The sequence below is a fragment of the Schistocerca piceifrons genome, chromosome 3 (assembly GCF_021461385.2).
Source record: "Schistocerca piceifrons isolate TAMUIC-IGC-003096 chromosome 3, iqSchPice1.1, whole genome shotgun sequence".
In the NCBI taxonomy this organism is placed as follows: domain Eukaryota; kingdom Metazoa; phylum Arthropoda; class Insecta; order Orthoptera; family Acrididae; genus Schistocerca; species Schistocerca piceifrons.
The window spans coordinates 468,221,385-468,247,635 of record NC_060140.1 but is presented as its reverse complement, the minus strand read 5'-3'; positions in this window follow the sequence as shown (position 1 = coordinate 468,247,635).

Sequence of the window (26,251 nt, the reverse complement as noted above, 5' to 3'; positions counted from 1 at the left end):
ACTACTTTCACAGGTGACACGTACGTAAGAATATTGTCTGATCACCTGCATCCATTCATGTCCATTGTGGTTTCCGACGAACTTGGGCAGTTTCAGCAGGACAATGTGACACCCTAAACCCCCAGAATTGCTATGGAGTGGCTCCAGGAACACTCTTCTGAGTTTGAACACTTCCACTGACCACCAAACACCCCACAATTGAACATTATTGAGAATATCTGGGATTCCCTGCAACGAGCTGTTCAGAAGAGATCTCCATCCCCTTGTTCTCTTACGGATTTATGGACAGCCCTGCAGGTTTCATGATGTCAGTTCGCTCCAGCACTACTTCAGACATTATCGAGTCCATGTCGAATCGTGTTGCGGCACTTCTGATTGGTCGCGGGGGCCCTACACGATATTACGCAGATTACTTGGCTCTTTAGTGTAATATCTTCATACTCAGTGAAACCAAACTGTTGACCCTGCCTCCATTATCGAGGCTAGCAACTTGTTTACCATTATCTGTACTTTTAAGAATGACCTGCTAATGTTTGTGACCGTAATCGACAGAGACATATTTAAACTGATCTCGATATGAGGAAAATGGCTTTGGCGTTTCATTGTGTAAAGTAACACGAACTTCCCCAATATTAATTCTACAGTAAACTACCGTGTTGACATAAAAAAATATATTGATAAAGATAACTAATCTTTCAAACTGAAGTAGAATTTTTCCCAAAAAGTATTAAAAGTGTAAGAAATCTAATACGTTTCTAATTAAAGTTTCGTGTTACGTGTCTTATCGTCGCTGAAGATTGCCACATGAAATTTATTCGTTAGGTCCATCATCTTGGCAGGAGATCGCCAAATAAACTGTCAGATTTAAGTTACTACTACTCTCCTGGAAGGAAATATCGTTCTTGCGGAACACAACTAGCTCTTTATACTCATGAAGTAATGAGTGCTATTGACAGGGGATGTCAAATTGACTCTATATTTTTAGATTTCCAGAAGGTTTCCGACATCGTTCCTCACAAGACTCTACTAACCAACCGTGTGTCTATGGAATATCGCCTGAGTTGTGCGACTGGATTCGTGATTTCCTATCAGAAAGGTCACAGTTCGAAGTAATAGATAGAAAGTCATCGAATAAAACAGAAGTAACATCCGGCGTTCCCCAAGGAAGTGTTATAGGCCCTTTATAGTTCCTGATCTATATTAACGACATAGGAGACAATCTGAGTAGCCCACTTAGATTATTTGCAGATGACGCTGTCATTTACAGTCTTGTAAAGTCATCAGATGACCAGAATGAATTGCAAAATGATTTAGATAAGATATCTGTGTGGCGCGAAAAGTGGCAATTGACCCTGAACAAAGAAAATTGTGAAGTTATTCACGGAATTACTAAAAGAAATCTGCTAAATTTCGATTACCCGGTAAGTCACACAGATCTGACGGCTGTAAATTCAACTAAATGCCGGCCGGAGTGGCCGTGCGGTTCTAGGCGCTACAGTCTGGAACCGCGTGACCGCTACGGTCGCAGGTTCGAATCCTGCCTCGGGCATGGATGTGTGTGATGTCCTTAGGTTAGTTAGGTTTAAGTAGTTCTAAGTTCTAGGGAACTGATGACCTCTGAAGTTGAGTCCCATAGTGCTCAGAGCCATTTTTCAACTAAATACCTAGGGATCAGAATTACAGATAACCTAAATTGGAACGATAACATAGATAATTTTGTGGGTAGAGAAAACCAAAGACTGCGATTCATTGGCAGAACACTTAGAAGGTGCAACAGGTCTACTGAAGAGACAGCTTACACCACGATTGTCCGCCCTATTCTGGAGTATTGCTGTGCGGTGTGGGATCCGTATCAGGTGTGACTGACGGATGATATTGAAAAAGTTCAGAGAAGGGCGGCTCATTTTGTATTATCGCGAACCGGCCACTGTGGCCGAGCGGTTCTAGGCGCTTCAGTCCGGAACCGCGGGGCTGCTACGGTCGCAGGTTCGAATCCTGCCTTGGGCATGGATGTGTGTGATGTCTTTAGGTTAGTTAGTTCGAAGTCTAGGGGACTGACGACCTCAGATGATAAGTCCATAGTGCTTCGAGCCATTTCAAGCATTTGAAGAACTTCCTCATAGTCATAAAAATTTACAATGACGTAAAAACTTAGCTGTGGAAAATGGCGGCCCGCAAACCACAAGTGTATTCCTTGTTGAAAATAAGCGCTGTGACTATCCTCTAAACAATGGCCACTTGTATATACATACAGGAGAAAGTGCGTTATATACAATCTCCTCACTGATGTAGTCATCGATGTAGGCCAAGCATGCTTCACGCAGAAAAAATGTGATGTTTATGGACGTCACTGCGGTTATTAAACATTTCTCTTGCACTTTTCGAACACCGTAGTTTTTATATTTCTTTCTTAGATATTTGCTTATGGCGGGAAGCACTTCAGTAAATTTATGTTTAGTACACCGCACTACGCATTGAAAGCAGTTACCTTGATAGATTTGTCTGTTCCTATTTTGCAGCTTTCGCATCTTCATGTTCAGATGCAATAATTTATAAAGAGAATCCACATCTAATCCAGCAGACATTTTCTCTATTGTGCACTGTTTTCATTACTATTCGGATACAAAGTTAACTGGGGTGAGAAGCCACAAGAAATGCAATAACTCTGTAACGAGCTCCGGAGAGCATCGGCCCCTAATACCAAATAGTCAGAAGGTACTCCTGAGCACTTTCTGAAAGTCTATCGCTGGAGATCTGAAGAAAAGAAAAGAAAGGGAAAAAAGAAAGTAAAAGAAAAAAATGTATATCAGACTATGGCAGCACTTTCACAATGAATCCTGGTTTAAGTGAAATGAGGTATGAAAGATAATAGGGTTTTCGCGAAATCTGGCTCATAGCAAACAGCCAAAATTCCGCGAGCTTTCGTTTAAAATTCTTAGCCATTTTGCTAATTCGAGTGCCGCTGGGACTTTAGCACGAGGGAGGTAGGTCTACATGTTTTATGATTGTAAGAGTGGGGATGGCGCAACACAGTATTAACATAAGACTCGTTAATTTTAAATTTTTTGTGATGCGGGGCCCTTTGTACAGTGGGCCCGTTCGCAGCAGACTAGATAGCCTGCGCATACGGGCGACTCTGCATAGTACATCCTATAACCATCAATTGTTGCTTAACTTGTGCTCTCTTAGTGGCAGCAAAAAAGTGGTTATGTTACATTAATAATAAAACAGGAGACCTATGTTGACTCCGAAAAGGACTGGTCTCTTGAAGATCATTCTATCTTACTTGTATGTATCGTAATAGAAGACGAACGGGTAGCTTTCAGAGATGAAATAATGAAGGCAGCAGGGGATCCAACAGGTATGAAGATAAGGCCCATTACAAACATTTAGACACCGCAAAAGATAATGAATTTCATTGATTAAAGGATAAAACTGAGAAAGTGAAGCACGCAAAGCGAATACATACGTCAAAAAAATACGATTGAGACAAGGTGTAAAATGTGTAAACAGAAAAGGACATATGCAAGGCTATAGAAAAGCTTGCATGACTAGGGGAAATATACAGGGTGCACAGAAACAATCTTAAAAGCTTGTATTGGTGTTGCAGGGTAGGCTGTGCTGAGACATAATTGTTCAGAAAAAAGTTCGATACACTCCACCGTTTCCGAGTTAATTAGCGCTGAAGTTTGCCAATCAGGCCGTTGTGCGCGCAAATTCAAGCTGCCTGCCATGTACAATATTAGTGACAGTTGTTTTCATAGGGTAGATGACAGCGAACGAGAATGCTCTGGTTCGTGTTCGATGCTTACTACCATCCCAAGTCCAATTTTTTTTTTTATCGCGCTCTCGTTCAGTTTTAGGAAACGAAACGGAGAATGCTTGGCTATATCATCTCTGGTTGACTGCTTGAATTTGCGCGCACAACGGGTCTGATTAGCTAACTTCAATGCTAATTAACTCGGGAAAGAGGCAGGGTATCGAATTTGTTTCTCAACAATTAGTTTTCAGCACAGCCTACCTTGCAACAACCTTACAAGCTTCCCCGACACTAACCGAACTGCATCTACATCTGCATCTACATACATACTCCGCAATCCACCATACGGTGCGCGGCGGAGGGTACCTCGTACCACAACTAGCATCTTCTCTCCTTGTTCCACTCCCAAACAGAACGAGGGAAAAATGACTGCCTATATACCTCTGTACGAGCCCTAATCTCTCTTATCTTATCTTTGTGGTCTTTCCGCGAAATATAAGTTGGCGGCAGTAAAATTGTACTGCAGTCAGCCTCAAATGCTGGTTCACTAAATTTCCTCAGTAGATATTTCCTCAGTAGATATTACCTCTAGGAAAATTGAAGAGGCTTGGGAGAAAAGAACAAAGGTCATCAGTCCCTAAGCTTACACACTACTTAACCTAAATTATCCTAAGGACAAACACACACACCCATGCCCGAGGAGGACTCGAACCTCCGCCGGGACCAGCCTCACAGTCCAGGACTGCAGCACCGAAAGACCTAAGTGGAAACAAAGCACCTAGAGTACACGACAATCCGTCATACTGAGGGGGGGGGGGGGGCGGGGACACACGTTCAATAAGTAATGCAACACCTCTTTCTCAGCCAGCATCAGTTGAAACATATGAATACCCCCGTTCAGCTCCCTATTGTTTCATGAAGTTACGATAGGTGGCGATGCATAAGTAGCATTCAAAATGGCGTCTTTAACATAGGTGCGTTCCAAGCCCAGAGCTGTCCTTGAATTTCCTTTGGAGAAAAGCAAGAGCAGCGGAGATATTCAAAGGCGCTCGCAGAATGTCTACGGAGACCTGGCAGTGAACACAAGTACAGTGAATCATTGGGCGAGGCGTCTGTCATCATTGCAGCAAGATCACGCCAACCGGTCCGTTCTCCTGCGTGCCGGCAAGCCACACACACAGCTTCAGCGTGTGAATCGCCACAAAAACGCAAATTAACTTCTCCTTCTCCAGGAGAACGCAAGGCATCAAAAAACTCTGCCCACCCGAGAGGAGGTCACAAAACTTTGTCGAACTGTTCTTCCTCATTCACCCTACAACCCGGATCTCGCACCCTCGAACTTTCTGTTTGGCCCAATGAAGGCTGCACTCGTTTTGTTTGCAGTGCTCTATTGAGTGCGTTTATTGAAGCCCTGAATGAGGTACCGCCCCATTGCAGGTAGGTCTGGTGACGGGGAAAGCTATAGAATGGAGGCGACAGTTCATTAGGGAAACCTATCTCGCTTTTGTGGATTTTCAGGAAGATTTCGATAATGTGAATAGAGAAATGCTAAGGAATTTCGTGGCTGAATGCGGTTATCCATCTCACCTCATAAATGCTATTAAGCGTCTATATACAAATACTGAAGTTGTTATAGATATGGGATATAACAAGAAAGCCAATGAACTAAAAAAAAAAAAACCAATACATCAAGGATGCTGTATTTCTCCAACACTCTTCAGTATAAATATCAATGAAATTATAAGCAAATGGAAAATGTTGAACATAAACGGAGTTCTTTTAGATCATGACACTAGACTAAATCTAATTTTATATTCACAAGGCCTAGCTTTGAATACAGACAATGAAGATGACCTTCAGATGGGAGTCTATAAGTTGCAGCAGGTAGCCGAAAATTACAACCTGACATTATCGGTAGGTAAAACGAAAGTGATGGCATTTCGAGGCAGATAACCAATAAGATCTAAGATATTCTTCAATAATAGAATACTGCGGCAAGTAAAATATTTTAAATATCTAGGATGCGACATCACTTACGAAAATAACCATGATGTGTACCAAAAATTAAATACATTCACATCCATATGTGGGAACATCGCAAAAAGTTTACAAAATAAAGGCAGGAAAAATAACTCAGCTGATGTTTTATAAAACAATAGCAATACTAACCCACACTTTTGGTTCAAATGGCTCTGAGCACTATGGGACTTAACATCTGTGGTCATCAGTCCCCTAGAACTTAGAACTACTTAAATCTAACTAACCTAAGGACATCACACACATCCATGCCCGAGGCAGGATTCGAACCTGCGACCGTAGCAGTCGCACGGTTCCGACCTGAGCACCTAGAACCCACACTTTTGGAAGTGAAGTATGGACAACAACACGACACCAAGAAAGTATAATACAGGCTCAAGAAGAATGGAAGGATGTACTAACGAAGGTAGAAAAAGAATGAATATATAAGGAAACATGTAGGGATATATAAAGTAAACGAGAAAATAAAGGAAAATAGGAGAATATGGAAGGAACATGTAGACTGTATGGAGAAAGATCCCTGGTAAAGGCTCTAAATTATAAAGGCACTGGAAGAAAAAATGTAGGAACACGATGCAAGAGGTGGGTACCGTAACAGGCAGTTTGCCTAATACATGAAGTGAGGAGAAGAAGAAGAAGAAGAAGAAGAAGAAAATGGATTTACTCCGTGGGAAGCTGTATGTGTATGATGGGGAGGTTATTGATGCAGCAAGACTTTTGTTCCAGCGACGAGCAGTAGAGTGGTTCCAAGCCGAAAAGGTGGCTAACGCCGTCGCGTTGGACGGAGGTTATGTTGAGAGACAGGGTTTTGTAGTCAGAACACTGGTGAACAGTACCGTATATTGGGATCCTGAATAAAATCAACCTGTTTTTAGAAGAGAATGTGTTATGTTATTGGATGCCCCTTGTAGTATTTGATATCCTTAGCGCCGGCCGTTGTGGCCGAGCGGTTCTAGGCGCTACAGTCTCGAACCGCGCGACCGGTACGGTCGCAGGTTCGAATCCTGCCTCGGGAATGGATGTGTGTGATATCCTTAGGTTGGTAAGGTTTAAGTAGTTCTAAGTTCTAGGGGCTGATGACCACAGATGTTAAGTCCCATAGTGCTCAGTGCCATTTTAGTAGAAGCAGCCATGACAAAATTACTCCACCCAGAGTGAAAATAAGAACCCTTACGTCATGCTTCATAGAATTTCGATTCCAAAGTTGCACAGTTTGCGGCTAGGCGACCGTCGATTCAAGACATGGCCCTACTGCTTCTCGCGTCTGCTACACACCTAACGAGTGCCACTGACGCCCTGGACCAATCCGCCCTGGTCTCGCCCCATTTCTCCTCTGCCGGCCGCGGAGGGCAAAAGAGCGATCTAAGAAAGGGAAAAACAGACCGGTTAGAATTGATACCGGTAATTTAGTTCTGAATAACCGGTATTTTTCTGTATTTGCTTGGTCTCGGCTATAAGAGGTATTTTTACTCATAACCGAGTAAAAAACCGAAATACTGGTATTAATTAGCCATAGCAACAGTACTAAAATTTTTCTTTCTCAAAAAATCCTTTTTAAAATAAAGTTATTTCTATTCCTGATATTTGCGTTTGTTTCAAATATTCCGTTACTGTAGAAAATGGAAAGCTGTAACTGCTGTTTTAGTAACAATGCTGACAGAAACAAGCAACAAACATATTGCCTAAGAATTGGTACAGCACTGCTGAGACAGTAACGTCTCTTTTGCCTTGTGTCGTGGCGCAAGGTAGGCGTGACGTGTGTCTGAAAGACTGAACTCCATCTGATAGACACCGAGCGAGGTGGCGCAGTGGTTAGCACACTGGACTCGCATTCGGAAGGACGACGATTCAAACCGGCGTCCGGCCTCCAAGTTTAGGTTTTCCGTGCTTTCCCTAAATCGCTTCAGGCAAATGCTGGCTGGGATGGTTCCTTTGCAAAGGCACGGTCGGCTTCCTTCCCGACCCTTCAGTAATCCAATGGGACCGGTGACCTAGCCGTTTGGTACCCTCCCAGGAATAAACAAACCAAGCCACCTGATATACCTGTAAATTATACAGTAGTTTCTCGCTGTCGTTGCCGGGCATTCGTCCTATTGCAGAATTGCACCAACCCTAGTCTGCAAATATTTTTTACCAAGTGACATAGCAATGAAGTACAATGCTGCGTTTGCTTTAAAGATTTGTCTGCCATTTGCATGAAATAATAAACGAGGAAGGGAATTATGGTAACGGCAATGAATTAAACACTTAACAACAGTCCATTCACAGTACACAATAAAAATAGAATTTCTGATCTGCTGCTTGTGTCTAAGTAATATGCCTTTATGTGCTCGTTGCTCTTGAAAACGGACCGATTAACCCGAAAAATAGAGTTCTTCGTCCTCAGTTTTCACTCCTTAGCACTGACTGCTGCTAATGCCTAAACAGCGGCGCGGCCCTCGGTTACAACATGATTTTTTCAAAACATCAGAATACGTAGGAGAACAATGGTAACTGTTTTTGTGATATTCAACCACCAATCACTTATCACACATTGCAGGGAACAGGGAACGGTGGACAGTCTAAATTTCCTTTCGTTTGCCTGTTTCATTTAATACTTAGTTTCTGTCTACCTTGAAACTGAGAGAGTCATTTTTTCAACCTTTGTTCGATCTCTACGTTTATTACAGGAAATAATATGAATAAAAGAAGAGAAGATCGGTTATTTCAGAAACCGGTTATTAAGAGCGGTTTTGACAGGTTAAGAAGGTAGGACGTCAAACGGGCAGACTTTGAGCAGGAGAGGCACCACAGGTTCAAATGGTTCAAATGTCTCTGAGCACTATGGGACTTAACATCTGAGGTGAACAGTCCCCTAGACTGAGAACTACTTAAACCTAACTAATCTAAGGACATCACACACATCCAAGCCCGAGGCAGGATTCGAACCTGCGACTATAGCAGCAGCGCGGTTCCGGACTGAAGCGCCTACAACCGCTCGGCCACGGTGGCCGGCTGCACCACAGGACATTTGAATTTGCCACCCTCCATATTTTTACAAATAAATTCATACGACTTTGTCAGCGGACTAGGAAGGATTCAAGATTCACTCTCATAGCAATGGAAGTTCAAAAACATAACAAAATAAAGTTTTCTTATACGTGAAACTTCATTTTTTCACTCACTGTTGGCTGCATTAATTGCTATAGGTACACTTCACTTCATAAGTAAGAGAGATTCTGCGATGAATTTTGTATTGCTTATTAAACACAAACTCTTTAATGCAAAACTCCAGATTTTTAAAAATCTATTAAAAACTGCGGTAAAATTGAGATAATAAACTATAAAATTTGAGTTTTTTTCTAAACATGATGTTTAAAATGTACCAGCTCATTCGCTTACTCATAAATTAAATAAATTCTAGAGTTTCGATCACTTCTAAGTACGGTTTGTATGCTGTGGAAATTTTAACGAAGAATCTCTCTTACTTAGGAAGAAAAGTGTACCTATAGCAACAAATGCAGCCAGTAGTAAGTGAAAAACTGATGAAATTTCAAATGTAAAAGAAAATTATTTTGTTATATTTTAGAACTCCCATTGCTATGAGTAGGCATCCTGAATCCTTCCTGGTCACGCTGACAAAGTTTTTGAATTTACTTGTAAAAAATATACACTACTGGCCATTAAAATTACTACACCAAGAAGAAATGCAGATGATAAACGGCTATTCATTGGACAAATATATTGTAGTATAACTGACATGTGATTACATTTTAGCCCGCATCTCGTGGTCGTGCGGTAGCGTTCTCGCTTCCCACGCCCGGGTTCACGGGTTCGATTCCCGGCGGGGTTAGGGATTTTCTCTGCCTCGTGATGGCTGGGTGTTGTGTGCTGTCCTTAGGTTAGTTAGGTTTAAGTAGTTCTAAGTTCTAGGGGACTGATGACCATAGATGTTAAGTCCCATAGTGCTCAGAGCCATTTTTTTTATTACATTTTCAGGCAGTTTGCGTGCATAGACCCTGAGAAATCAGTATCCAGAAAACCATCTCTGGCCGTAATAACGGCCTTGATACGCCTGGCCATTAACAGAGCTTGGATGGAGTGTACAGGTACAGCTGCCCATGCAGCTTCAACACAATACCACAGATCATCAAGAATAGTGCTGGCGTATTGTGACGAGCCAGTTACTCGGCCACCATTGACCAGATGTTTTCAGTTGGTGAGAGATCTGGAGAATGTGCTGGCCAGGGCAGCAGTCGAACATTTTCTGTATCCAGAAAGGCCCGTACCGGACCTGCAACAAGAGGTCGTGCATTATCCTGCTAAAATGTAGGTTTTCGCAGGGATCGAATGAAGGGTAGAGCCACGGGTCGTAACACATCTGAAATGTAACGTCCACTCTTCAAAGTGCCGTCAGTGCGAACAAGAGGTGAACCAGACGTGTGATCAATGGCACCCCATACCACCACGCTGGGTGATACGCCAGTATGACGATAACGAATATCCGTTTCCAATGTGCGTTCACCGCGATGTCGCCAAACACGGATGCGGCCATCATGATGCTTTAAACAGAACCTGGATTCATCCGAAAAAATGTTTTGCCATTCGTGCAACCGGTTTCGTCGTTGAGTACACCATCGCAGGCGCTTATGCATGTGATGCAGCGTCAAGGGTAACCGCAGCCATGGTCTCAGAGCTGATAGTCCATGCTGCTGCAAACTTCGTCGAACTGTTCGTGCAGATGGTTGTTGTTTTGCAATCCTCCCCATCTGTTGACTCAGGGATCGAGACGTGGCTGCACGATCTATTACAGCCATGCGGATAAGATGCCAGTCATCTCGACTGCTAGTGATACGAGGCCATTGGGATCCAGCACGGCGTTTCATATTACCCTCCTGAACCCACCGATTCCATATTCTGCTAACAGTCATTGGATCTTGACCAACGCGAGCAGCAATGTCACGATAAGATAAACCGCAATCGCAATGGGCTACAATCCGACCTTTATCAAAGTCGGAAACGTGATGGTAAGCATTTCTCCTCCTTACACGAGGCATCACAACAACGTTTCACGATGCAACGCCGGTCAACTGCTGTTCGTGTATGAGAAACCGGTTGGAAACTTTCCTCATGTCAGCATGTTGTAGGTGTCGCCACCGGCGCCAACCTTGTGTGAATGCTCTGAAAAGCTAATCATTTACATATCACAGCATCTTTTTTTTATCTTTACTGTGATTTGATTCCCCTGCCCCATATGGGCAGGGGAGCGCTGTCAGCGGCACAATCCGCCGCTCTTCAGCCGAGTGACATAACAACTTAAAATAAGAATAAAATGTTACATACATAAGGCTGGAAAGGGGAAGTTAAGTCAGAATAATGGGATCTCACAGCATCTTCTTCCTGTCGGTTAAATTTCGCGTGTGTAGCACGTCCTCTTCGTGGTGTAGCAATTTTAATGTCCAGTAGTGTAGACAGTGGAAATTAAAATGTCCTATGGTGCCTCTCCTCCTCCAAGTCGACCCGTTTGACGTCCTACCCCAAGTTAAGAAGGGTAAAAAGAAGACGATATAGCCGGAAACCGGTTGTTTCAGCGACAGCCGCCACCCCTGCGACCTGGCCAAGCCCCGTTCGCCCTCTGCCGACCGCGGTGGGCACCGCCCACGCGGACAGCTCCTCTCTGCCCGCCTGCCGTAACGCGGAAGTTTCGACGCCGCGTGAGACTCCGAGACTCCTGCGACACCGTGTTCCGTCTGCGGCTGCGGACCGACTTCCTCGCTCCCCTCCCCGCCTACTGAAGACTGACGGTGGACACCCGATGAAATGACGCAGAAGGTGTGTGCCGCCGCGGCCGATTATAAGGCGCGCAGAGCGGGTGCCGGTCGCAGTCTCCACCGACATGGAACCTCTGGTGCGTCCCTCGGGAGTCTTCGTGGCCGCTTTGGCAGCTCTGGTGGTCGCAGGCCTGCCTGCCAGCCACGGCAGGCCGGCAGATTCCACCGCCGTGGACCCGGACTCCCTGTTCTGGAAGGACGTGAGCCAGCGCGTCGCCTGCGACGTCGACGTCCACTTCGACCGCGAACTGCAGGTGCAGCAGGTGTCGTGCAAGAAGAGCATCAAGGGCACCAGGCACTTCCTTGAGGGCGAGGAGTACCAGTGCAGGGGCGTACGGCTCAGCATCCCGCGCGACGGCACCGACATCGACATCGACGCCGGCTGCGTGCTCGTCAGGGTGCCGCGTGCCGTCGGAGCGGCGCAGCTTGCCGAAGTCGACCATTAATGCGGGACCACGCCACAACTACATACAACACCACACTTACCACAGTCACTTAATTTATATCTACAAAACATCTGAAGACGTGATTTTCATGACCACAGTACATCCATTATTTATTTATTATTTATTTATTTAAATTATTATTTACACCGTACTCATCTGCGAATTACTGTAGCACATGACTGCCATATCGAGCCCCACAGTTCGCGATGATGCTCCTTCAATGGCACAGCGCAAACTTCCACCTATAGCTCACTATTTATAGACGTTCTCAACAGTAATTGCTACTGCACTACGGTGACAGCGCCAGTGAGTACAACGTTAAGCTTATATATTATAATTTACTGATACGCTACATTAGCGTTTTTACGACTGAATATGTGATATTAATGCCAAATATTTGTGGTATTCTAGAAAATAATCTGTGATATTATTTACTAATTTCATGTCCAATATATTTACTTTAATTGGGTACGAAGCAGGAACCAAGATGGGATAGCGTTCAAACAGTACCCAAGTACAAAGCAGAGTTTATTATTCAGTGTTGCTGTTTGTTGAAGTGGATTATTTCAGACAATAATAAAGTACGTATCAAATTCAGTTCCGTCCCATTCAAGTGTGCACATCTTTATTTATATTTTAAAACTGTCAAAACCGAACGTAACTCTTTTTCCTGAATTGTGCCTAGATGTTTTCTTTTCGTCATTTTATTCAATACGCTGTTAAATCTTTCTTGTCCAAAGAACTGGCGTTCAACTTTCTACATCCAAAAATTATTTTAATATCGATAACAGACTGAATATTTCATTCGTTGACTGAGATAAATACTATTTTACAAGGTTCGCTATTTATGATTCACATAGCTAAAACAAACAGCTCAAAGATAATAGTTTTATGTAGGAATGTTCCACGAAAAATTCCTATAGGTATCTTATACAACAGACTGAATACTGTAGTTAACTCATGTAAATACTAGAAACATTTGCATCTTTTATAAATAAACAAACGATACTCATGTTGTCGTAAAGCATTAAAGTCTGTGTAAATTAATCAAGCAATCCTTACCATTCCTGATGTCCGATATTCGCCGCGCAAACACTCAAATACATGTTTGCATGCACTGTGTTTGTAGCACTAATTAAAAAAAATATTGTTAGCACGCTAACAATCAAAGTATAAGATGCATCATGAAGCACATTTCTTAGGATAATAACACCAGAATTGTTTAATGCAATGAAACTATTTGCGCTTTGCAAATGGACAGAAATATACATCCTTACAGTAACAATTCAAGAAATTAAAAACATGAATAAGAACAAATCTCAATAAATGACTGGTTCTGTACTCCAATATCAGTTTCGTCATTTTTACTGCATTTTGTGGTTCTCAGAAATGACTTAAAAATGTGGAACAATAATTAATTTGTTTTTCCTTTGCACATAATTTTATATCATGAATATTGTCTGGTATCCAAAATCGAAAGAAGTTATTAACTTTTACCCAGCAACGATTTAATGCATTTCCGCCGTGCTTCTCACGTATCCTTCCAACAGACGCATATTGAAAGTGTGCAAAAAATTGAAAAAACAAGAACACAATATAGTGGCCAGTTTTCAAAGTTTCTTTCGGTTTTCTACCTTGTATCATTTAATTATTTTACTTGGGTTTCGTGTTCCACGTGAGCCAAACTTATCCAGTCATAGAGTAAATCATCACATAATTCACCAAAAATTAATAATCTTTAAAATTGGAAATATGAAAATCTTTAAAAAGTCAAATGACTGGCGATAATATATACAGATAAGTAGTACATTACGGCGTAAGACTGTACACTAATGTGAGGAACTCAAGTACAGAATCGCAAAGAAGAATTTCAACTTTAACTCGGAAATCTGGAATTTGTCACTCTAATATATCAGTATGCCTGTTGAAAATGCAACATACAAAATAGTGTACATCTTTCTGAGCAATGGGGAAACAAATGTTGTCAAACTGCAAATCCTTTTTCACTGATTGTGTTGGGCAGTTGCTCTGGTGTAAATCCATATTATTAAACAGAAATCCCATGAGGCGCTATTTATATAGGAATGTTAGAGTTAGAATTTCGACACGCTTTAACAATAGCCTGCATGAAGATCGCGAACTGACACCACACATCTTTATGGTCCCCCTTTTTATAGATATAGAACATTCTCCACTAATGCAAGCAGTTGCCTCAAAATATACCGTAGAACATAAGAGAGTTACAGATAGTAAAATAAATAATCTTTCACGTTTCAGTGTTAGTAAAATGGACGTCATTTTTATAGCGCGGAGGGCAGCTTTAATTTTTTGCATGAAATCCTGAATGCAGTCCACCCAAGACGGCTTTTCATTCATCTTCAGTTTTTAGAATTTAGAATGTTCGGCTTCACTGATTATTTGATTATCTTGCTGTAACACTTCATATTTAGGGGAGTTCCTTGTCAAACTACATCCGCTGTGTTTTGCTGCTGTCAAGCTATGACTGTAAGCAGCCAACTGGCGTTATTAATCAGTTTGACTAATTATTTACATTACATTACATGTACTTCACGGCGAGACTTGGGTCACGTAAAAACGAAAAAACAAAAAAAACAAAAAAGAAACAAAAAAACAACTGTGAACCACTTGCCATGTTTAGTAGAAAATCAATGGATTTACAATGTGTTGATGGAATCATCCCAAAGAAATATGTCATCACGTCTTTCAAGAAACGACTGGTATCGACAGAAAGCGTCGGTTTGCTTCCCGTTACAAACAAAACTACTTTTAAAGTGGAATTTTCGTGAAAGTTCTATAGAGTCGTCCCAAATCAGTCTAGTAAGATATTCTTTTTATCCAAATTTTTAGCAGGGACAGAAAAAATCGAAAAATAAACAGTAATTCAACAGTGGCTGAGCAGCGCTGCTGCATGGCTGTAGTAGAGAGGTGCTGTCACTGCCGGAGCACCGGTTACCTTTCGTGTTTTACTTTCCCTGTTAACAGATATCGATAAAACAAATATCGCACTAGACTAACTTGGGATCACTCTATAAAACTGGAACGACATTTCCACTTTAAAAATAGTTTCGTTTGTAACGGGAGGCAAACCGACGCTTCCGTCGACACAGGCGTCGTGTGAAAGGCTGAAGAGCGGTACTTGTTTAGGCTGACTCCAACTGCACGATGCAAAAACGAATCTGAAAATATCTGCCGAGACACCAGACAAGAAAAGACACATTGCACAGGTGGCACCATACACCACCAATATATGCTGGACAGATATTCAAAATTCTGTTTACTTTTTGATTATATCCAAACGACTCTCTACCTCTCCTTGTTTCAATAGTTGACTCATTTTCACTCTTAATTGTTTCCAATAGCTGTATTACACGAACTGTTCATTGAATTACAACCTGTAAATGTTCTGCATACTTAGCTTTACCACTTAATTTCCTCTTTCCCTTGCTGTCTACTAACAGAAGGAAGTTATTGAATATTTTGTACCATTCTGATCGGACATCATCACTTTCATTGTGCTACAGAAGGGAAATAACATGCTCAAGACCAACATTCTTCGCTGATATTTCTTTCGCCACTCAACATGCAGTTATAATTTTGTTCTGAGAACTTTTGTTCTCTTGGTGTATCCCTTTGTTTTGTCCTGTGTGAAGATAATATTGAGAAATTGAAAACTGTCTGCAGTAAAATTCATAAATCGTGGTGCTGCTGTCCATATTATGAAACGTTTGTTTTCTCCTATAAGATACTCCAGTACTGTTTTTATCCAAATCGTTTTCTGGTTGCTACCGCTTTTCTGCTTGTAATTTTTAATGTGATAAATATATCGTGGAGAGTGTTGGTTTGTAGAAATTTATTGCTGTCTCTGTTGGATGCTTCTTACCAACGTGTTTTCGAGACTAGCTTTAAATTGACTTTTGAAATAACTGGCCCGTCCTCGACGGGACGTTAATTTCTGATCTTCCTTAGTTATCATATTATTAATTATTTTGTCATGGGGATGCCTATCATGTATAGAATTTTCTAGTGTGTATGGAACAACGGTGAAGGAAACTGTCCCATACTCTGTCACTGTGCGTAATCCTATAGAAAAGATCAACTTTTAAGCATAGAGCTATACAGACAGAGCAGATGCATGTTAACTTAGTTAGACGTAATATTAAAAGGGTGACCTGATAGACCGAACAATCTGAAAATAATCACTGATAGAATACAAAGCTGTTTCCCTTTTTTTGTTTGTCTTAACAAAAATATGTATACCGCCTTCGTTAAAATACCGTGTAAGGGACCGGCTAGCCTTAACGACGCCATCGGTGCCTCTAATTAATTCTTTGGGTACAGCAATTATCGGTTTTCAGCTGCTACTATCTCAGCTTCCGTAGGTTGCCCAGATAACATGGATGGCTTCTTCAAGGATCAGCATGTTAGTGCATGGAACCTAACAGACCTCCCACAGGATTCGAATCAGAAGACTTTGGTAACGCCCAGATGTATCCTTATTCCCCAATGCTCCTCTTTTAGCTCGATAGATTCTACAACTCCAATGTACACCTCGTAATATTGAACTTTTCAACAGCATGACGTGTAAAAGTCAAAACCAAGTTGTCCCGCATCTTCCCACGCCCGAGTTCCCGGGTTCTATTCCCGGCGGGGTCAGGGATTTTCTCTGCCTCGTGATGACTGGGTGTTGTGTGATGTCCCTAGGTTAGTTAGGTTTAAGTAGTTCTAAGTTCTAGGGGACTGATGACCATAGATGTTAAGTCCCATAGTGCTCAGAGCCATTTGAACCATTTGTCCCGCATCTCAATGTATCTGTCGGCGTGTGCGGCGGGCATTATCTTGTTGAAATGTAACCCCTGATGGCTTGCCATGACGTGCAGCAAAACGAGGCGTAGAATATCTTCTACTTACCGCTGTGCTGTAAGACTGCCGCGTATGGCACCAAAGTGGTCCTGCTATGAAAATAAATGGTACCCCAGACTATCACTCCAGGTTGTCGGACCATATGGCGAACGGCAGTCGGGCTGGTGTCCTACCGCTGTCTGGGCTTCGCCAGGCTTCAGTGGCGAGTCCCACTTCAAATTGAACCCCGATGACAAGCGGAGACGTGTCGCCTCGGACAGCGGTGGGATACCAACCTCGTCGTCGCCCGCCATACAGCCCATCTGCCTGCAGTGACGATGGTCCGGGGCGCCACTTCAATTCGTGCCAACACCTCTTTGGTTGTCAACCGTGGCACTCTTACAGCACAGCAGCATTCGACGATATTCTACGCCCGGTTTTATATCCCTTCATGGCAAACCATTCTGAGCTTATTTTTTAGCAAGACAATACACACCTGCACACACCGAGAGTTCCTACTGCTTACCTTCGTGCTTGCCAAACCCCACCTTGACCAGCAAGGTCGTCAAATGTCTCCACGACTGAGAACGATTGAAGCGTTATGGGCAGGGTCTTCCATCCAAATAGGGGACCTGATGATATGAAGCGCCAGTTGGACAGAATTTGGCACGTTTTCTGTCAAGAAGACATCAGGAACTCTATCGATCAATGCCAAACCTAATAACTACTTACATAGGGGCCAGAGATGAACCAAGTCGCTACTGATTTGTCCAGTTTGTGAAGCTCTTTCTCTTGAATAAATCATCCCATTTTTCTGAAATTTTAATCATTTATTTAGCTACCTGTGTACATCACATCTAGCGATTTCCAGCCCAATTGGATAATTCCTTCGTCGTATGTAGTGTTTTTCGTTCTTTGAATGTTCTAAGAAAAGCAAAATGTGTCCCAGATGCAATGCCGTTGACCTTTCCAGCGACCACGTTACAAATGTATCTTCGATAGTAATCGGTGGTTTCGTCTACAGAAAGGGAAAGGGGAGTATCAGCAACATCATCGTTGATTCTCTGTATATCCTGCACGGAGAGCTGAACCTGTAGTTCAACACGTTCTGCAGATATTTCCATAATATTTTACTCACCTCGAACAGAAGTGGATCAATGTATCTACTGTTAGAAAACTCGCTGAAAATTTCCATTTTAGTGCTGTGTTCAAGAAATGTCTTTCGTTTTGCTTCTTCCAGACTGTGTTTGCTGACATCAGAGTCCTCCGCAGTCTCTTGCTGAATGTAACGTTTTCAGTAATAGCGACACTTACTAAAGTTATTTGCCGACCAGGACAACTTTTCTACAACGTAATGTGGAATCACTTTTTAAAAATTATGAGCAGTTCTTGCCGAAGGGCACTTAATGTAATCTAAAAGCCATTTGTATCTCACTAACAAATGCCAAAATTATTAATAATTAACTAGATTTGTTATTATATTTTGAGGTTTGGTGCCGTACAGCTATTCCACCGGTCATTAAACCTGATTCTGCTTCCACCTACTGCCACTAAAACATTATTTCATTTCCCCTCTCCATAGACAAGATGTCACAAAACGACTTTTAGTCCATTTTAAAAAAAAAGTGTTACATCAAAAAGTTTTTTTTTAATTTAAATATTTATTTTCTGCTTTTTAGTCTTTGATTTACCACACCGACGAGTGATAAATTTCAGGATTATTTCAGTTTCTCATCACCTGAGCGAACCAGTACATTGCTTCCTCTTACGATTATATAATGAAAAGTCGTCGTAAAAACTGACGTAATCGAGCTCACACGAGGACATACCAGCAACAGTTCTTACCATGAACCGTTCGTAAGTGGAACAGGAAAAGGGGGAAACAGCAGTGGACACAAAGTATCCTCCGCCACATACCAGACACGAAAGTGTCTTATCATTGCACTGTCGTCGAATTTTGAGCTGTGTTAGTAGTATCAGGTCTCTAACTCATCGGCAAATGATAGTGGTAAGCAAAGTACCCTGCGCCACAAACCAGACAAGAGAGAGAGTTAAAATTGCATTGCCATCCAGTTCTGAGCTATGTTGAAAGCTTGCAGTCTAGCTCACCGGTAAGTTAGTTTAAAATCAATTGCAAAATTTGTATCGAACAAACAGACAAGAAAGAGACCTAACGAAAAGTGTTAAAAAAGGGTATTACGATATACTTCTGGAGTCTGTCACAAAGTATAAATAAATATGGCAAAGCTACAAAGCTATATAAAATGGGATGAATACGAGAAATTAATGGTAGGGAAGAGAAGAAAGATCAAAATTTATTGGGAGAGTTCTGAAGAAGTGCGTTGCATCTGTAAGGAAAGCCTGTAAAACACTTGTGCGACCAGTTCAGCAGTTGGAATCTTGGTGAAGAAAGCATGACGGCAGACATTGTGAATTTACGGACACCCAATTTCGTTCGCAACACATCACGTACGAAGATAAGATGCCAAGAAAAGAGTTGGGCATATGTAGAGAACCGGTATCGAGGAATCTGATCCTGCCCTAAATCGCGAAAACGGACCATGAGAATAAGAAAAGAGTGGTAGTAGGCGAACCGAAGCGTGGAGAGTCATTTTTCCTACACTCCATACCCAAAGAGTAATATCACGAAGCACTGTGCTATGACTTGATGTAGGTGTACACACTCCAGTATTATTCGTCAATTACTCCAAACAATTCACATCCGTGCCGCCGATAATGAGGTCGAATCAACTGTGCACACTATTACCATGAAGTGGAAATCTCAGGCAAACACTAAACTGAAAGACCGGGGGTAATCTGACAATGTAGCGTACTCTCCCAATAACGGGCCATACATAGCCCGGTAAATCAATGTGCCCACCGTCTAACTTCGACATCAGTGTGCAATAACTACTTACTGATGACAAGTGGCAGCACTGGTTGTTAAGGGTATAAAAAACGTTTGGGGGGGGGGGGGGACGCAGAAAGTTGTGCAGTCATTGTCGCCAAGTAGAAAAGGAGCGATTTATCTGACGTCCAAAAGGGCACGGTTATTGGCTTCAGACCATGGGTGTAAGCATTTCCGAAACAACTAAGTTTGCAAACTGTTCGTTTACCGTAGTGGTTAAAGTATACCGTGCATCGCAAAATGGCACTATCCAAAACCGGCGCCGAGGTAACTATGGTGCACCACGGGCCAACGATGACAGAGGTGAACGACGGCTGAAGAGGTGTGTACAGGTGAACAGACGTGCAGATGTTGAGCAACTGAGCGCCCACACGAACCAAAGTGCAACAAACACTGTCTCCTTAACGAAGTTTCAGAACGTTCCTGCTTATGGGCTTCCGTAGCTGGCGCCTGGTTCATGCACCTATGTTTACTGCTCTTCATCGGCGTCGGAGGCTAGAATTTGCACGCCAATACAGCAAATGGGCATCCACCGAGTGGGCTCCATGAGACTAAAAGCAAACACCCCGCAACAGTCGTCGAAAGGGTCCAAGTAGGAGGAGGGAGCGTTATGGTCTGCGGATTTTTTTCGTAGCATTCTCAAGGTGATGTCAGCGCTCATCATACGACATACACATCACCGCACACTATGCAAACCCATAAGTCACCTACAGTCAACAGATATTGAAGAAACAAATCTCATACATCGTGTGGCAAGGGTTGCATAATTGTTGGATGTTGGATGTTAACCGGGGACCTAGAAACGACGGAGAGGCTCCGTCCCCGCCGCAGCTGCAGTGGTCCACAACCCCACGACGACTACCACAGTCCACTTCACCCCTCCGCCGCCCCACGCCGAAACCAGGATTATTGTGCAGTTTGGTCCCCGGTGCCCCCCCCCCCTCCCCCCCCCCCCCCCCCCCCAGGGAACAACTCACGCCATACGAGTGTAACCACTATGTTTGCGAGGTAGAGCAATGGTGGTGTAGGCGTACTTTCAAAACTTCTAACTTCTTTGAGCAGCAATCGGCGACATAGTGTAGCTGAGACACTGAGGCGGAATAAGGGGAACCAGCTCGCATTCGCCGAGGCAGATGGAAAACCGACCAAAAAGCATACACAGACTGGCCGGCTCACCGGACCTCGACGCAAGTCCGCCGGACGGATTCGTGCCGGGGACCAGGATCTCCTTCCCACTCCGGAAAGCCGTGCGTTAGATCGCTCGGCTAACCCTGCATGATTTCGGGCAAAGAAATCTTTTCCGATAAGATTGTAAACCACCCCTCGGGATCGCTCAGCCATCAGTAACATTGTTACTAGATTCTAAGCAATGGCAGTCGTGTTATATTGCAGAGGACTTCCGTTGTAGCTGAGAACAGTGACAGAATGGTCCACCAAAAGGCAACAGGAGTGTTCGCACAGCCGAGCTGCAGCCAGGAGGCCATTAACCGCATGGAATTAGGCGCGGCGTCGCCCGAAAGTGGTGCATCCAGAGGCGTCATTAGTCTGTGGAACATCAGAAGGACGCTCACCGAAACGCTGCGTCACGGTACACGGTACGTCACAGCGATGGCTGTGCGCGGGCTTCGCAGACGTCTAGCGAACGGTATCCACGCAATTGTGTTGTGGTGACAATCAAAAAATGTAATGGACCATTTTGTTTTTCGTGATTTGCGTCGATGACAAAGTACGCGAACACATCGCGTTTTCCAACAAGAGGCCAGTACAATCAGTTATGATGGTCAATTACAGCAGTGTGCACTCTACAGCAAACGATGCGAAAGATTAAGTTTGAGAAAATACATCATATTGTTAGTGTATAAATATTTTGTGAAAGCGAATTCCAAATACTATGCACAGTGTGTCCCGTTTATCTTCACCATCCCAAATAATATTCTGTTCAGACAAATGTATCAAGTAAATGAATTTTAGCTACCAAGAGGACGTTAATCAACATGGTTGCCTCTCTTGTAACTTTTTTCGTAAAGAAGATACGACAAAAGTGTCTCTTTTTTAAATAGCACCCTGCATTTCTTTATTTGATAACCCATTCCCTCTCCTCATGACCTGCTCAAAATCGTATCACAGCGTACCATTCAAGTACATATGAAGTTATTAAAAACGTAACATAGAACTGACTGACCGTCCTACCAGCAGTCAGTGAAAGTACCAGGGATAGCGTATGCACACCGGTCTTTCAGTCAACCGTCTTTAGTGGAGGGTTTGTGTGACTACAGTGAGCACGAACATTCGCAATAAAAGAAAAAAGTAAATAATAAAATTAAAATATAGTCTTTCAATAAAATTAATTTTCATCTGTTGCAAAAAATTCGATATAATAATCAAATATAGAGCAACTATTTCTTTAGTTTCCCATCTTCCATAAACAGATAGTGATGTGTAAGCTTTATAGATTAAAATTAACAAGTCTGTATCATAAACTGGGTTTCACACAATGCAGTTCTATTAACATATAGTTACTCAAAAGACACGGACCCTATATGGACGTTGCTGTGAGGGACGATGCTCTTCGGCTGTTTGCAGCTTGTGACCAGATATTCGACACTGCGGCCCTTCTTCGGAGCCGTATGCTGTTACACGAAAAGAGAAATATACAGTTCTCTCTCTACTTACATAACAAACACAAACGTATAAGACGACTAGTAAAACAGCTTGTGTGTATATACTTGTGCAATGGGTCGGCGATTACTGGTAGCAACCGTACAATTTCGTGACACTGCGTTGCTACCAGTCCACCCCTGGATAAGCTCCTTCAGACTTCCTTGCAATACGGAGTTCATGTGTATATGTTCAAACTCCTTCTTTATGTTTAATTTCATCCTTCTATCTTCCAATAGGTCGTCTCGTGTTTTCTTGCTTCTTGGAATCCAGCAACGATTTGGTTAGTCCACTTGTCCATTCTCGTGCCTACACGTCCAGGCCACCTACATTTCACTTTTAATAAAACAGTAGTTCCATATTCCAATTAAATCTGTGATGTGATCCACTTTTTTTCCTATCTCTCCAAATTATAGGCTCTATGCACATCTCCATTCCCAAAGTATTCTTTCGTGTTGCAGACAACGTCACATATAATGGTGGTACATTGTAGCCTATGTGACACCTACGTCTATCTCTCCATCGTTCGCTGAGCGACCATTAGTTTCTGAATGGTTTTCGTTTTAAAAATCCTCGTCTCACCGCTGTCAATCAAAACTGGTAGTGCATACAGACTGAAAAGTTTTCGTATCAGACACGTAGTTCTGAAAACCTTATCTGGTTCACCAAAAGCACTCCAAGAAGTTTTTATTTCTTTTGTTATCCATTCAGTCGTTGCCTTCATTTTCAGTAAACATAAAAGCACCCACATTTTTATGCGTAACTTCTTTCTTAATTTGTAGAAATTTATTTTTACTGCGTCTTATTACAATTCAGTTTCCGGATTTTTTTCAAATTTACTCTACTAAGTTCTTCCATTCGTTGCTGGAGTTCATCTGCACTAGAGACGAGCAGTACAACATGGCCAGCAAAACAAAGGGTGTTCAGGCATGTTTCGTTAACACAAAATTCTTCACTCATTTCTTGTTTAAGGAACTGGAAACTTCTTATAGAGGTGCTGAGAATAGTTTTTCGAAATGTAATCTCCTCTTCTGACTCCTCTTTCTATTCTGAATGCTCGTGTTCTCGATAAAAACAAATAGAAGCTGCAATACTGGCTTAAATAATCTTAAGTACACTTCAGTATACATTTTTATTTTCAAGGCATGTTTTTGCGAATGGTAACTTGTGCTCCGTGCTTTAATTTCCTATGCTTTCAAACGGTCCAGTGAGCAGTTCTCACTTCTAAAACTTTCCTATCTTATTAAATTTTATAGTCTTCCATTGAAGTTGGTGATAATTTTAGTGAAGAGTTTGTAAAGTACGGATAAGAGGCTAATAAATACAAACATTTAAATAATATTTCAATACCTGTACAGATTCCTCTCTTTTGTTAGTTACTAAAATATGTTATCTGGCCAACATAAGTTTCTATCTTGTTTTCTTCATATTTTTATCGTTTTCACAATTTTCGGCTTCAAAATTTTCATTCTACATTCTAACATTCTTTCGAATATATTTCTGACAGTTTTTTCAGAAAATTCCATCATGCACCATTTATTGCTTTCTTCAGTTCCTTTCTCCTCCTCATTAACAATTATCCTGTTTAGGGTTTTCTTTTCTTTTGCTTTCTCGTTACCCGTAACATCTCTCACCGTTTACTTAAGAACATTTCTTAAATAACTTTCCCTTTATGTTTGTATGATCATCAGCGGTTATTTTTACTAATAAATTATTGTCCGTAATAGTATACAGACATCTTTGTTCCTTATATTCTTGACTTCCTTCGTTGCTCGTTCCCGAAGAGCAATGCCAACTACTCCAATTTTCATTCAAGTTGAGTATTCCACGTTCTTCCTTTGGCTTACGCAGCTCGTGGAAAGATTCTTTGAGTGAACTAGTTCTACACTTGGCAAACGGGGACTAAGCCAGGATCGAATCAACAGGTAAACATTCACTGCCAGCATAATGTAACCTAAGAACCAAGATGCGAACGGCCAGGTATGTGGGATAGTCTTTAAAAAAAGTAAAATGAAGGCATAAAACCCGTAGCATGCCAATGTGTGAGACTCAAAAGTACCTTACCATGTAGGTCCCAGCCCGCCGCATGTCACGGACCCCCAGCAAGATCGGTCAACAGACAGACACGCGAATCATAATGAGATGGCTCAGAACGCATACACAGACGTGTTCAAATTATTAGACTAAACGATTATTTTTTATACTCTTAAGTTTTCTGGTGTAAAAATTGGAGAGAAAAGTGTAATAATTGATTTGTTTTAATGGTTTAATTGATGCCACGAAATTTCCCTTCCAAGCAACTCAGAGATCACCGATTTTTTCACAGTTATTAACATTTGCCATTCTCCCTCCAAATCCTGTTGGTGTCAGTTGCCTGTGTACACGCTTTGAAACTGTGTTTACAGTAATGTTTTATGTTTCTGTAGTGTACTTCAGCTTGTTATTTATTCTATCAACTTCTTGCTACATTAACAAAACATTATATAGCTTATGAACTTTCATATTTTTAACTAGGAATAAGTCGTGGAGTTTCCAAAGAAAGTGAAGTTATGGGGAAGACAAAAGATGTTTCATCTGGGAAAGTTTCGGCTGTGATAGCAAGTGTTGCTGAAAATCGTTATACAAGCAAGAAATTGCTGACAGAATGAAATTATCACAGAAAACTGTCAGTAGAATCAAGCTTTCAGTGCAGAAAGGTGGTGGATACAAGCCAAACAGGAAAGTAAAATGTGGATGTAAAAGAAAAATCAATCCTAGAAAAATGAGAACACTTAGGAACATGGCAACAGCGAACCGTAAACTTACTTCTACGGATATGAGCCATCAGCTGAAAGGCTTGGGTGTTGAATTTTCACATATGACAGTGAGGAGGAGGCTGTTTGAATGGTTTAAAGGCATGCTGACCAAAGAAAAAACAGAAAATCACCCCTGTCATGAAAACCAAAAGATTGCAGTCGGCTAAACAACTTCAGGAGTGGGCAAGTGAGGACTTGGATACGGTATGTGCAATGATATGGTAAATTAAGTGGGTCTGATCTCTGAAGTTAGGAGTATTGGCTTGAAATTGTGATTTTTTTTGTTGATACTGAAGAAATGCACATTTGAATTTTGGGACTGTTGAGGTCACCTATGCTACTATTCCTAACTTTTCTAACTTACAATTTTGTACACAAGGTTCAGGTATGCTTCAGTAATGAATCTGTATTCACTGTTATGGAGTAAAGCTGCCTGTATGTTCGTCGCAGACCTGGAGAACAGTTCAAAGCTGAGTGTGTGCAGCAATGTGTGAACCATCCAACTTGCGTTGTGATCTGGAGTGTGATGTCCATGAAAGGAACTGGATGATTCCACATTGTTGAAGGGACAATGAGGAAAGAACAATATAAAGAAAACTTTGAAAAAGAACTTTTCCCCCAAATAAATGGGTGGTTTCCTAATAAAGACGCCATTTTTATGGATGATGGGGCACCTTGCCACAAAGCCAAAAGTGTTTCCAAGTATTTGGAAGAAAAGCAACTGAAAGTGTTGCTCTGACCAGGGAATGGCCCTTATATGAACCCAACTGAAAATTTATGGGCTATTTCTTTTTCTTTATTGTCATTTTAATACCGGCAGCTGCAAAACTACGCCGCTCTTCGGCCACAGATATTACGATTAGTACATATGAAGACATAGAAAAACAAAACAAAACGATGGATAAAAAAACTTTTTTTTTTCTTTATTGCCATTTTAATACCTTATACAGGTATTGTGAAACAGAGGATAAGGAAAT